Genomic DNA, 14,389 nt, shown 5'->3' with positions numbered 1-14,389 from the left:
ACAAACTTAGATATGTTTGTCCAGTTTGTCTTGATTTTTAAAGTGGACCAGTGGGAAATTTGGTATCATTTGGGGTTCCTTCCCTCTGCCCTCTGTCCGCTTAGCCAGAGGAGCCCCTACCCCTCCTTTCTTGGGGATGGGGGTTGGGAAAGTTGGGGTGTCTGGGGTTCAGCCTCCCTAGACATCTTCACAGCCTCCCTGCAGACCTTCCTCTTTCCCAGTTGGGAAGCCCCTCCCTCTCCTTTCTCCCTCCCCCTCCCCTCGTCCTCTGCCTCCCTAATCTCAGTGCTTAAAGCCACAGACCCCTCCCCCACACCTCAAGACCACTCGGGACAAACTCATCTGTGAAATGGGGCTGCGCTGGGCTACCCTGCTGGGTCACAACCAGGACCGATTCAGAGGTGAACGGAGGTCCCTGCCCGCCTTTAGGGGGCCTGCCCTCTGCCCCATCCCCCAGGTACTGTGTTTCTAAGTGGGCCCAGAGCTGTGTGTTTTGGCCTGGTGTGTCCTCACATCTGGAAAGCCCTGCTTACTGGCACACTTCAGCTTTTCGATTATGGAAATTGCCCCCGCTGCCCCCCACCCTCTATGTCTGGGCAGCCGACAGCTGGAATTCCATGGCCAGGCTTGCAGGAAGCTGGGGGTCCAGGCTGCGAGGTGGACAACTGCCTCTCGAGAGAGCTGCTGGGATGAGGTCTGGCTGGCTCCCCTCCCCACCTCGAGGCCAGCGCTCCTGCTAACCTCATTTGACGTCTATGTTTCTGGTTTACTGGGAACCAAGCAGAACCCGTGAGTCCTCAGCATGTGAGAGGCTGAGGTTTCTCTGCTGCTGTCTGCCTGGCGCCCTGCTGGCCCTTCCAGAGGAGCCAAGGACTTGGGTTTGCAGAGATCTGGAGCAGAAGGAAATGAGGGGGGCCCTATTCCCCGCTCCTGGCCTGGGAGCAGAACGGCCTCAGCCTCTACAGTGGGGCAGCGAGGGGGCCATTCTCCTGGGCCAGGCCCTCCCTCTAGAGATGGAGTCTAGCTTTCCAGCCTCACTAGCTGCATGACCCTGACCACAGGCAGAGCTGTCTGCCTCTCTCTGCCTCTTGAGCCCAGGGGTATGTAGGTAGGGGAGGAAAAATAATGTTCCCTCTACACTTCTGAGTTCTTAGCAGAGACCCCGGTCGTAAAGGACATTGAGAAGAGGAAAACAGAAGTTTATGAACATGTGTCCCTCGGGCACACATCAGCCAAAGCCAGAAAGAGTCACTCCCTGAGGTGGTTTAGAGCTCAGACTGAAACGCCGACTTAATAGGGAAAGGGGTGGAAGGATGCAGCTCTCTTAGAGGAGAGGAAATGAGTTTTCGGAAAGATGAATGGACTCCTAGAAGAATAGACTGGAGGTGTGACAGTCTGATGGAGCTTATGTGGGTGTGGCAGCGACTCCTAGTCTCTTTGTGTCTAGATTCAATCTGCCTTCCTCGCCCTGTTGAGGACACTCCAGGGGAGGAGACTGATGATATTTGAGTTCCTTTTGCAGTATCTGTCTGGAGGCAGATAAAGAGAGTTCAGAGGAAGTCTGTCCCCACATTTGCTGCCTTTTAAGTGCCTACAACTCAAAATAATTGATATACTAGAGATATATATTGGGATGGCACATTCTACTCTTCGTGAAAAAAGGGGGGAGTGATTCTGCTCTGTGTGTGTGTGTGTGTGTGTGTACATGTGTGTGTATACGTGTGCGTACACACTTGTATGCTTGTGCATGAGTAAGAGCTAGAGGGCTCTGGCAATGTCGGGGGAGCATTTTCGGTTGTCACAATGATGGAGGCAGGATGCTGTTGGGGTATAGAGTCACAAATCACTAAATGTCCCACTCTGCATGGGATGGTCCAAGCAGTGAGGGCTGGTTGTATCTCATAGAAAATCTAGGCAAGATAATTACCAGAAAGCTGAGCACCGAAGAATTGATGCTTTTGAACTGTGGTGTTGGAGAAGATTCTTGAGAGTCGCTTGGACTGCAAGGAGATCCAACCAGTCCATTCTAAAGGAGATCAGTCCTGGGTGTTCATTGGTAGGACTGATGTTGAAGCTGAAACTCCAATACTTTGACCACCTGGTGTGAAGAGCTGACTCATTTGAATAGATCCTGATGCTGGGCTGGTGGCAGCAGAATTCCTATCCCTGACTGACTAGAGTTGGCGGCAGGGGGAGGGGTGTGGGATGGGAGGAGGAGAGAGGAGACCCTTGTGTGTCGAGTGCTGGGCCCCTGGGTGGCCGAGGCTCTATGAAGCAAATTGAGCAGGGAAAATTCTTGGAGGTGTGGGGTTGGGGAGAAAAGGATATTCAAAAACAGTGATATCAAATGTTCAATATAAAGTTGTGTTCAGAAGTATATACATTTTCCCACATTCCATCTTCCCATTAAATCTAGGGCACATTCCCAGGCGCCTTGGGGGAGTGAGTTTTTCCTGGCCAACGAGGGAGGAAGGGGCCCACTGTTGCATCTCAGTAACTGCACCAAGGAACTGAGACAGCTCTCCTGGGGCTCATGAATGATCCACACTGAATCAACTCTGAGAAGTTTGAAAGCAGAGAGACCACAGGAAGGCAGAACCCTCATGCTGAAATCTTGGAGAGGGCCTTCAGCTAGAGAGAGAGATTCCTGGCAGTCCAGTAATTATAGCCCTAATGATGACTAGCCTTTACTGAGCACTTACCGTCAGCAGGTTTGAAGAGGCGTGTACGACAGTGGTTAAGTAAGCAGATTCCTAGTTCAGGTTTCCTGGGTCTAAATTCCAGCCCTACCTTTTCTACCGGTGGGGCCTTGGCAGGTTACACACACTTCTCCAAGTGTTGGCTTCCCCATCTGGAATGCTGGCAGTGGCCATGCTTACCTTAGAGGCCGATTAAATAACATACCTCGCATAAGGCACACAGCACTGTCCGGGACATTCATTTCTCAGTAGAATCGGTGGTTGTTGCGATGATGGTCACTGCTCTATTATCACCGGTGGTGGAGGGGGAGACTGCAGCTGACATTCAGGTTTCCATATATCCTCTCATTTAATTTTCACATCAATTCCCTGGGGCAAATGTTTTGTTCACAGATGTAAGTGTTTTATTTGCAGTTCCACGAGGCGAATGTTTTGTTGTACAGATGAAAACAGGGAGGCTTGGAGAGGCAAAGAGACTTCCCCCAGGGTCACACTGCTAGCAATTCTGGGTTTGAGCTCAGGCCTCTCTGACCCCTGCTCCTGCTCCTTGTCCTCCTCCAGGCAGTCTCCAGGATTGTCTAGCAGTGGGCTGAGACGCCTTGACAAGTCATGAGACTCCCGTCAACAGGCACTGGAAGAGGATTTTTCTACTCTGGGAAGGAGCACAGATGACTTTTGGCTCCAGGAATCAATGCTGTGACTCAATTTTAGCTTTTGGGAAGGGTTGTGGGAATTGTTGATGAGCTTCCAGGCCTGGGTCATGAGGTTTGAGAGCCAGGGGCTGCTAAGAAGGCCCGCAGACCCAGAAGGCCACTGTGCTGGCCTTAACACAAATGGAGGTGGTGTGTGTGACATGTGTGTGTGTGCGCGTGTGCATGCTGAATCAACACTGTTTTGTTTTCTTCATCAAGAGCCCTGGCCCTGCTGCTGTGGCCACCTCACAAGGAATAGTCTGCACTCGGGGTCACAGGTGGTGACATAGGAAATGGGCACAAAATTCCAGGAAGAATGACAGGGGAGGACTGGAGGCGTGGGGACCACTGTATCCCCGACATTCTATATACAGAAAGCTTGACCCTTCTGTTCTCCAGGCTGGACAGGGGGATCCCTGCTTGGGAGACAGTGATCATGGGAACTCCATGGTGGGGGCCCAGGGGCCTGGGAGAGAAGATAGTGAGTTAGGACCAGCTGTGCCACCAACCCACAGTGGAAACCTTCGCTTCCCCCATTCAGACAAGAAGGGGCTGGGGCTAGGCTCTTGGGTAGTGGGGAGGGCCCTGGATGTCTGGCTCGACATCCTTGGAATTCCCCACGCCGGGAAGGCTCAGGAGTATTCCCCTAAAAGGCCCGGTGGGGGAATGACTAGCCCAAGGAAGCATTATTGCATCAAAGAATAGGAAAGCAATACGGGGCAGAAATTTCCGGTAGGAAAGGTACCAGGGACATTCCTGGGTTGGGAATGGGAATGAGGGGCGCTTTCTTCCTGTTTAGGGCATGTGACCTCTCCAGGGACAAAGAATAGCTGCTACCACCTCAGTTAGGATGGAGTGTGAGAAAATAGGCTGGAATTATAGCAAGAAGGCTTAAGGTTAGACACCTAGTTTAACCAGATAAAGCACTCGGATCACTTACTCTGAGAGGGATTTAGCCTGAAGTTGTAAATAGGTTTAACAAGGCTTAGAGAAATCCACAGAAGCTTCACTCAAAGGCAAAAATACGGGGAAGATAAGCTTTCAAATCAACAATGGAGTTAGTCATATCAGCCATAATCCTAGTACCGTGCTGGGTAACTTGGCAATGGGTACCTGGTTCTTAGGTACAGAACAGATGTCCCTAACTCCAGGATCAGTCCCAGGTACCCATTCCCCAGAAACTTGTAGCACAAAGCTGGAAGAGAGTCTGAAAACCAATCAAAGCCCCCCCTCCAAAAAAAATTTCCAAAGTTCAAATCCAGGATGTAGTATTTATTGAGCACTTGCTGAGTGCTAAGCCTTTTGTGTGCATGAGATCATGGAATTCATGAATGAAATAGTACATTTACTGTTTGGGAAAGAAAGAAGTGGACTCAGAGAGGCTGTATCCCATGCCCGGGGCCACACAGCAGTCAAGCGGCAGAACTGTCTTTCCTCAAGGTGCCATGTATTCCCAGGCTAGATGTCCGAGCTTGGGACCTTTCTCATTCCTTTTCTGTGCCAAGCACTGTGCCATATGCTGGGGGTTCTAGGGACAACAGGTCAGCCCCCATCCTCATGAATTTATCCTTGATGGCTGGTTCAGAGGAGGAATTCTTGCTGTTGGAAATTTGGTGTTTGCAGACCCATTCCAGGAGCATCCAAGGCAGTGAGAAGCCTGGGCAGGGGTGCAGGGGCTCAAGGAAGTTGAGATCCGAGAGGGCAACAGGAGCCGGAGACTTTCTGTGAGACGGTGGTCAGGCTAGGTGAGGACAGAGTCCCTAAATCCAGGATCAGTCGTAGAGGGGAGGGCACCATGGATGGAGATCTCCGAGGAGCATCTGGCTGGAGCACCTGGGTGTCCAGCATCCCAGACATACGATGAACACTGCCCTCGGAGACAGGATGGGGAGGTGATTAGGGGCACAGACTTTGGAACTGGGCAGATCTGGACTCAGCCCGACTCTAGCTCTGTGTGACCTTGGACAAGTTACTTGCCCTCTCTGAGGCTCAGCTTCTCCAACCGATAAACAAGAATACTTTCCTCAAAAGGGTTGGCCCTGTGCCTGGAGTGTTATAAGCCCTCCATCTCCGGGGGCTACTCTTATTCAGTTATGATTGGGCATAACTGCCTCTGTCTGCTTTCTGGTCTCCGTTTCCCAGATAAAAGAGTATCTTCTGAGCAGCTCTGAGAGGCCATGCTCCGTCAGAGACTCTGGGCAGGGGCTGACCAGGGCCCGGTCCCCACGGAGATCAAATTTCCAGCCCCTCCGTGGAGCCAAGTAAACACAGGGGAGACAGCGAGGCTCCCTCAGCTGCCCACTAACAACCAGATTCCTGAAGCCACCGCAGCCGCGGCTGCTCACTCTGATTGCGTCTGGCTCCAGTGTCCCCAGGCCCCGCTGCCGTCACCCTCATGAGACCCTGAGGTTCGAGGTGGGGGTGTGGAAGAGGCGTTGCAAGCCAGTTTCGTGGTGGCGGTGGCGGCCAATGTGTCAGCTGCTTCCAGGAGCAGATGGCTTGTCTCTCAGAGTTTTCCGTTCCAGCTCCTTCCTTCCTCTCTTGGTCATTTCATGGACTGCTAAAGCTGTCGACAGATGAGATAGAGCCCAGGATGCTAAGCAAACTCCCTCCCCCAGCCCTGAAACGGCTGCATCACCATTATCTGAGCCCAAGGCCAGTGGCCCTAATTTTATAATCTCTCAATTCTTCTATTCTCCGACTTTTTACTTTCCAAGAGAAATTAGCATGTTCTTTACTGAGCACGTCTATGTACTAGGCATGGGTGAGCAAGACACACAATCCCAGTCTTCAAGGATTTCCTGAAGGATCATTTCTGCCTGGTGAACTCCTATCCACTCTTCAAAGGCCAGTTCAAATATCTTCTTCCATTTCTCCATGCTGTTCATCTCATGTCACTTCCTCAAGGATTCTCTGCATGATCATGTGAGCTTTTCGGTAGCTCTCTGGGGCCAAACTCTCTTTTGCTTGAGAACCTTCACTGGGGCTGATGCTGCCACCTCCAACTCCTCCTACCCCTCATTCCCAAGCAAGCCATACTCACTCTTCAGAACCTAGGACCCCTGGACTTTATCCTCAAGGCCAGTAAGATGCTCAAGATCCCCAAGGCACTCTGTCAGTGATGTTTTTACAGTGTGCTATTTGATTCCTGTCCATCTCCCTCTCTGGAATGTACATTCCACATGGACAAGAAGAGTGTGTCTTTGTTTATATTTGCCATTGTGGGTCCGGTATGTGGAGGACTCTCAGTATACATCTGCAAAACAGACCCCTCCTCCAGGAAGTCTTCCCTGATTTCCTCAGACAGTTTCTCTTCCATCTGCAAATTTCTCATCACTTTCTTTCTTGTCTTACTTTGTTTATGAATTTTTAAAGTCTAGAATATTTATACACAGAGGAAAGTGCATAAAATATGTGTATAGTTTAACAAATAATTATAAAGCAAACACCAACTTAAGTACCACCCAGGTTAAGATTTAGAACACAATCAGCAACTAGATCTCCCTGTGTGTCTTTCTCATCCCACTAGAGTCAGTGCTGATCTTTTGATCATTTCTTGCTTTATTTTATAGTTTTGTTTCTACAGAGGACTTCCCAAACCATAGAGTTCCATTTTGCCCACTTTTTTGAACTTGATGTGTATAGAATCACACTGCACATATTTTTGTTCATGCTTGGCCTCTTTGGCTCAATATTATGTTTGTGAGGCTCAGCCACATTGGGGTGTATACTTGCAGTTCATTAACTTTCCTTGAGCATAGTTTTTTTTTAAATCATATGACATCATTTATTTATTCATTCTACTGCCAATAGACATTTTTAACTATGCCACTATGAACTTTCTGTTTTGTCTCCTGGAGCACATGTGCACTCAGATTTTAGGGTCTATACCCAGGACTGGGACTGCTGGGTTGCAGGATATGCAATTTTATGAAATAATGCCAACAAACACTTTTTCTAACAAATACGTCCCCAAATGTTTAAAGAACTCTTTAAAAAAGTAACTTTGAGATATCACTTTACATGCAATAAAACACGCCCATTTAAATGTATATTTTGATGTGTTTTGACAGGTTTCTCTGGTGGGTCAGATGGTAAGGAATCTGTCTGCAATGCAGATGGGAGATCCCAGTTCGATCCCTGGGTTGGACAGATCCCCTGGAGAAGAGAATGTCAATCCACTCCTGTATTCTTACATGGAGAATTCCATGGACAGAGAAACCTGGCGGGCTACAGTCCATGGGGCCATAAAGAGTCAGACATGACTGAGAGACGAAAGCTTTCCATCCTTCCTTATACAGCTTTGTAACCACCACCACCATCAAGATACAGAACATGACTGTCACCTCCAAAAGTTCCTTCATGACCCTTTCCTGACAATGCCAGCCACCTCTGACCTCAGTCCACACTGGTCTGCTCACTGTTGGTGTAGATTAGATTTGCCTTTTCCAGACATTGATGTACACATGGGGATCATGCTGTTCAACTGAGTAATATAATGAGTGATTCTAAAAGTGAGTTAAGAAATACAGAGGGGGGAAGCAGGTTTTGTTTACAGAGATTGTTTTCACAGGTTTATATAGTTGTTATATGGGCTTCCCAGGTGGTGCTGGTGGTAAAGAACCCACCTGCCAACGCAGGAGACCTAAGAGACGTTTGATCCCTGAGTTGGGAAGAGACTCTGGAGGAGGGCATGGCAACCCACTCCAGTGTTCTTGCCTGGAGAATCCCGTAGACAGGGGAGCCTGGAGGGCTACAGTCCATAGTGTTGCAGAGTCAGACACGACTGGAGCGACTTAGTATAACATATAGTATGTAGTATTTTGTATCTGGCTTTCACTCAGGGTAACATTTTTGAGATTCATCCATATGTGTATATGAGTAGTTCACTTCTTTTGGCTGTGGATCAATGTTCTATTGTATGGATGTACCAGTTTGCTTATTCAGTCATCAGTTGATTGACACTTGGATTATTTCCAATTTGGGGGTATTCCAGATGAAGTTACTATGAATATCCATGTACAAGTCTTTATGAGGACATTTGTTTTTATTTCTCTAAGATAAACACTGCAGAGTGGAATTGCTGGGTGATGTGGTAAATGCATGCATAACTGTATAAGCAGCTGTCAACCTGTTTTCAAAGAATCATTTTATATCCTTACCAGCAATACATGAGAATTCCAGTTGCTCTATATCTTTGTCAGCACTTGGTATATTGTCAGTAATTTTAATTTTAGCCATTCTGGTGAGCGTGTACTAACATCTCATTGTCATTTGTACTTACATTTCTCTAAAGACAAATGACGTCAAGCATCTTATGTGCTTATTGGTTATTTGTGCATCTTCTTTTGTGAAGTGTCTATTCAAATATATTTTTAAAAATGGTTTATCTTTTTAGTATTAATTTGAAAGAGTTCTTTATATATTCCAGATACAAGTTCTTTGTCAGAACATTGTATCATGAATATTTTCTCCCAGTTGGCGGCTAAACTTTTATTACTCAACAATGTCTTTAAAGAGCAGAAGTTTAAATTTTGATCAAGTTCAATTAAGACTTTTTTTTACATTTACTGCATTTTGTGTCCTTTATAAGAAATTCTTGCCTAATCCAAGGTTTAAAGAATTTCTTGTATATTTTCTTCTAGAAATTTTATAATTTGAGCTTTTATGCCTCAGTCTATGATCTATTTCACATCAGTTTTTTGTACATGGCACAAGGTAAATGTCAAATTCTTTTATTTTTTTTATATTGATTCCTTCTTGAGTTATCTTGGCACTTTTGTCAAAATCAACTGACCGTGTATGTTTGGGGAACTCTATTCTCTTCCATTGATCTTTGTATCAGTAGTTTTGCCAGTAGCACCCTGCCTTAATTACTATAGTGTTATCATAGGTTTGAAATCAGGTAGTTTAAGTCCTTCAAATTTGCTCTTCTTTTTCGAGCTTCATCAAGTAGAAGCTAAGATAATTGATTTGAAACCCTATCTTGTTTCTAATAGAAACCTTTGAAGCTATGCATTTCCCCTCAAAAGCTTCTTAAGCTGCATCCCACTCATTTCAGCCCCTTTGCTAGGCTTCAGTTTCCCCACATGCCTACTTTCTAAGGTTTTGTGACCAGCCCCTACTCTGCAAAGGGAAGAAACCTACAATGGCCTCTTAACTTCCTGTTGCTCCTTCTGATTCATTTCCTCCAGGACGGCCAGAGGGAAGTTTTGGGAGTAAATCCATCACATGCCTGCACTGCTCTGATCCTGCTCCACCACGTTCTTACAACTTTCCACTGGGTCCCCTTTCTACTTAGGAAAATATCCCAGCCCCTATTAAGGCTGTGCGCCATCTGGCTCCCACCCACCTCCTGGATCTCATTTTCTCTCTCCTACCTGGTCCTTTTATCACTTTCCAGATGTTCTGGCTTTTTTTGTTTGTTTGTTTCTCTCAACTCATGAAGCTCTTTCCTTGCCTCTGAGCCTTTGTAAATACTATTCCTGTGGCCTGGAATGCTCTCCCCCTGTATCAGTTAACTGTTGCCAGGTAACGAACCATCCCCAAACCTAGTGACTTAAAAAAATAATCAGCCCTCTTTCTCTGCCGCCCAGGAGCCGCGCGGAGGTGGAGGCTCGGGTGCATTCAAGATTTGGCTCCACCGATAACCCACCGCCATGGCCGAGGAAGGCATTGCTGTTGGAGGTGTAATGAATGTTAATACTGCTTTGCAACAGGTGCTGAAGACCGCCCTCATCCTCGATGGCTTAGCACGTGGAATTCACGAAGCTGCCAAAACTTTAGACAAGCGCCAAGTCCATCTATGTGTGCTTGTATCCAACTCTGATGAGCCTGTGTATGTCAAGTCGGTGGAAGCCCTTTGTGCTGATCATCAAATCAACCTCATTAAGGTTGATGACAACAAGAAACTAGGGGAATGGGTAGGCCTTTGTAAAATTGACAGAGAGGGAAAGCCCCGTAAAGTGATTGGTTGCAGTTGTGCGGTGGTTAAGGACTATGGCAAAGAATCTCAGGCCAAGATGTCATCGAGGAGTACTTCAAATGCAAGAAATGATGAAATAAAAAACTGAGTTCTTGATTAAAAAAAAAAACATCTGTTTTCTTAGGAGGCAGTGAGACCACCAAATTGCTCTGCTGGCCTGGTTAGGGCTTGGTTGATCTTGGTTGGGGCCTCTCATGCATCTCCGGTCAGTGGTGGGTTGAGTAGTGGCCCTGCTGACCTTGGCTGGGTTCCCTTACGTGAAGGTGATTCGAGGGCTGGTGACTGGTCTAGCCTGGCCTTGGCTACAAAGGCTGAGACAACTTGACTCTCATCCATGTGTCTCTTCCCCACCTCTCCAGCAGGCTTGCTGAGGGTGAAGGCAGGAGTCCAGGGGAAGGTAGACTCTGGCAAGCATGTTTTCAAGCCTCAGTGTAGGTCCTGAAAGCTATTGCCACAGCAAGTCCATGGCCAAGCTCAGATTCAAGATGGGGAAATAGATTGTGCCTCTTTAGTGAGAAGAGCTGCAAGGTCACAGGACCTTGCAAAGGAGAAAAGTGGGAGCATCTTGGCCCCTGCCCCTTCTTTCTACCTAGTACCTTCTCATCCTGTCTCCTCCTTGAAGAATCCTTCTCTGACCATCCTGGGGGCAACAGTCATCCCCCAGTTTTTCTCAGTCACATCTCTGGTTTGCTTTCTACACAGTCCTCAGCTGTAATTCTTTCATGTGCATGTGTGTATTTCCTGTGTCCCGATGGGGGAGCAGGGGGACCACGTCTGTGTACCCTTTGTGTCCCCAGACTCAGCCTAGGGCCCGGCACAAAGTAAGTCCCCTGCAAATATTCACGCACCCATCCATGAACCAGCAGGGAAAGAATGAAGCTGTGACTTGGGGCAGCCAGCCCCCTTCCCTGAGTGGCCAGGTCCCGGGAGTGGGGTCTCACATAGAGCAGCCCCCATACTTGGCCTGGATGCTGGAGCTGTCCTTGGTGTGTCTGAAAAGAAGCTCATAAGTCAGGTTGACCTGGTGGCCTCTCTCCAGCTGGAAAGTCACTCTCTTTGCTTCCAAGGGCAGGTCACTCTGTCTCAAGGGACTCATAAGCCTTGCTCTACTGTCCATCATCCTTAAAATAGATTTTAAAGCCCGCCCCGCAGAGTGAGGACATCTGGAGTTTCAGAACTGGAAGGTCAGGGCCAGTGGGCCCCACTTCCCTGGGGGGGGGGCGGGGTGTCGAGGCCGCAGTGGCTGCTTGGTGGGACATCAGAGGACCCTGGGTCCTGGGTCTGGCTTGACCCATCACATCCCCCTGGGGCTTCCAGCTCTGGTCCTCCTTGTTGTGGCCTAGGGACACCCAGAAGCCGATATCATTTGGGGCAATATATTGGAAGTGAGATAGTGAGCTGGACCTTCTTCATTTTCTCCAGCATTAATGTTAACAATAGTATAGTTGATCCCATCCCCCGCCCCAGCCTCCTTATTCACCATTACACTTTCCACAGTTTCAGTTACCTGTGGTCAACTGTGGTCCAAAAATATTGGGCTGGCCGAAAGGTCATTAGGATTTTTCCATAACATCATTCTGTAAGATGTTACAGGAATACCCAAACAAACTTTTTGGTCACCCCAATATTAAATGGAGTGGCTCAGATGGTAAAGAATACATTTGCAATGAGGGAGATCTGAGTTTGATCCCTGGGTTGGGGAGATCCCATGGAGGAGGACATGGCAACCCATTCCAGTATTCTTGCCTGGAGAATCCCCATGGACAGAGGAGCCTGGTAGGCTACAGTCCATAATGTTGCAAAGAGTGGGACACAAATGAGTGACTGCTGATGCTGCTGCTAAGTCGCTTCAATCGTGTCTGACTCTGTGCGACCCCATAGGACAGCAGCCCACCAGGCTCCCCCGTCCCTGGAATTCTCCAGGCAAGAACACCAGAGTGGGTTGCCATTTCCTTCTCCAATGCATGAAAGTGAAAAGTGAAACTTAAGTCACTCAGTCATGTCCGACTCTTAGCAACCCCATGGACTGCAGCCTACCAGACTCCTCCGTCCATCCAGGTGAAAGTACTGGAGTGGGTTGCCGTTGCCTTCTCTGAAATGAGTGACTAAGGCCACAATATTAAATGGAAGTTCTAGAAATAGACAATTCTTCAGTTTTAAGTCACGCCGTTCTAAGTAGTGTAATGAAATAGTCTCCCGCCATACCTCTCAGTCCCACCCAGGATGAGAATTCACACGGGTGTGTGCGCTCAGTCACTCAGTCATGTCTGACTCTTTGCAGCCCATGGACTGTAGCCCACCAGACTCCTCTGTTCGTGGAATTTTCCAGGCATGAATACTAGAGTGGGTTGCCATTTCCTTCCCCTGTGTATCTTCCCTATCCTGGGATTGAACCCGAGTCTCTGTGTCTCTTGCATTGGCAGGCAGATTCTTTACCACTGCACCACCCGGGAAGCCCCAGTTTACTTAAAAATGGCACCAAAGATCCACAACAATGATGCCAGGGATTTGGATCTGCCAAAGAGAAGTCATAACCTGCTTCCTGTAAGTGAAGCGGTGAAAATTCTCAACTTAATTAAGAAAAAAATAAGTACTTGCTGAAGTTGCTGACATCTATGGCAAAAACAAATCCGTGAAATTGTGAAGAAGCAAAAAGAAATTCTTGCTACTTTGCTTTTGGACCTCAAACTGTTCAATTAGGGCGGTAGCACACGATAAGTGCTTAGTGAAGATAGAAAAGGTTTTCAATTTGTAAAATATTTTGAATGAGAGAGACAACATTCATGTAACTTTTATTATTGTGTGTTGTCATTATTGTTCTCTTCTATATTAGTTACTGGTGTTAATCTCTTACTGGGCCTAATTTATAAATTAAATTTTATCATAGGAGAAAACATAGTATATATAGAGTTCGGTAGTATCCGTGGTTTCAACCATCCACCTTGGGTCTTGGAACATATGCAGCGTGGATGAGTGGAGACCACTGTGATAGTAGTAATAATAGTAACTACAGAATTGATGCTTTTGAGCTGCGGTGCTGGAGAAGACTCTTGAGAGTCTCTTGGACAGCAAGGAGATCCAACCAGTCCATCCTAAAGGAAATCAACCCTGAATATTCACTGGAAGAACTGAGGCTGAAGCTCCAATACTTTGGACACAAAGAACCTATTCACTGGAAATGACCCTGATGCTGGGAAAGAATGAGGGCAGGAGGAGAAGGGGGCCGCAGAGGATGAGATGTTGGATGGCATCACTGACTCATTGGCTGTGAGTCTGGGCAAGCTCCGGGAGATGGTGAAGGCCTGTATGATGTGGGAGAAATTTTGCATATCTTGGCTCATTCAAGTCTCATAATGTGTGACTTGGTAACAGTACTGACCCATTTGACAGATGGGGAAACAGAGGCCACTGGGCTGTGTCTGAGGTTGCAAAGCGGAGTTTGAATTCAGGTCTGTCTACTGCTGAAGCCAGTGGCCTCATCCACCACCAGCCCCAGATGCCCCTCTGCCTCTCCTCCGGCACCCAGGGCCTGGACCACACCTCCGGCTCTTGTCCTCCCTGCCCACACCTTGGACCCTGCAGGGTTTGTGTCTGAGTAAACCACCCAAAGCCTCTTTGTGCCTTCTCTTCCCCAGGGGCTGACCCTCTGGTCACTCAGCGACTGCCCAGCTGGCCCCTGGGTCTGGCTGCTTCTGCAGGGCGAGAGGGCCCTGTGGGAGCTGGAAAGGCCACCCTGTCAGGGGCCTCTGTCTCTTTCTTAATTGGGACCCGCTGCCTCTGAAGCCCCGGAGAGTTCGCGAGGCCAGGGGCCAAGTCCTTGGCAGAGCGGCTGGCTGAGGATGCTGAGTGGAAGCCGATGGGCCTGGGCCGCTTCTGGACCACTGCCGGAGGAGCCTGCGGGGCTGGGAGGATGCGGGGTGCCGGAGTGAAGGCTGGGCTCGAGACAAAACTGCCTCAGAGGCAAGTATTTTAATGTTTGGTTTGAGAATGAAATCAGGCCTTTATTTTTGTAT

At 48.1% G+C, this 14,389-nt stretch overlaps 1 pseudogene; it reads left to right on the top strand.

The window, feature by feature from the left end:
* Positions 1 to 8,754: 8,754 nt before the first annotated feature.
* LOC122673038 lies at positions 8,755 to 10,448 on the top strand (annotated as a pseudogene).
* The last annotated feature ends 3,941 nt before the right edge of the window (positions 10,449 to 14,389 follow it).

Source organism: Cervus elaphus, chromosome 16 (assembly GCF_910594005.1).
Source record: "Cervus elaphus chromosome 16, mCerEla1.1, whole genome shotgun sequence".
Taxonomy (NCBI): domain Eukaryota; kingdom Metazoa; phylum Chordata; class Mammalia; order Artiodactyla; family Cervidae; genus Cervus; species Cervus elaphus.
The sequence above is the reverse complement of the archived record's forward strand: the minus strand, read 5'-3'. Positions and strand labels throughout refer to the sequence as shown.